Source organism: Austrofundulus limnaeus, unplaced genomic scaffold (genome assembly GCF_001266775.1).
Source record: "Austrofundulus limnaeus strain Quisiro unplaced genomic scaffold, Austrofundulus_limnaeus-1.0 Scaffold17, whole genome shotgun sequence".
Classification (NCBI taxonomy): Eukaryota; Metazoa; Chordata; class Actinopteri; order Cyprinodontiformes; family Rivulidae; genus Austrofundulus; species Austrofundulus limnaeus.
Window position 1 is genome coordinate 3,277,777 of NW_013952419.1, and position 217 is coordinate 3,277,993.

The following is a 217-nucleotide window of genomic DNA, read 5'->3' on the forward strand; positions in this document are numbered from 1 at the left end:
TCCTCAAAGTCACCTTAAAGCTACTTCATTTTAAATATTAAAAAAAATCTGATTTGAATCACATAAAGAAAAAAAATCCAGAAAAATAATGATGAAACATATATATTGTCATGGTGAACAAATAGCTGGATTCAAGGATGTAAACTGACAACATCAAAAAAGCTGCAAAAAATAAAACGTTTTCACTCAAAAAAACCAAAAAACAAAAATGCTGCAA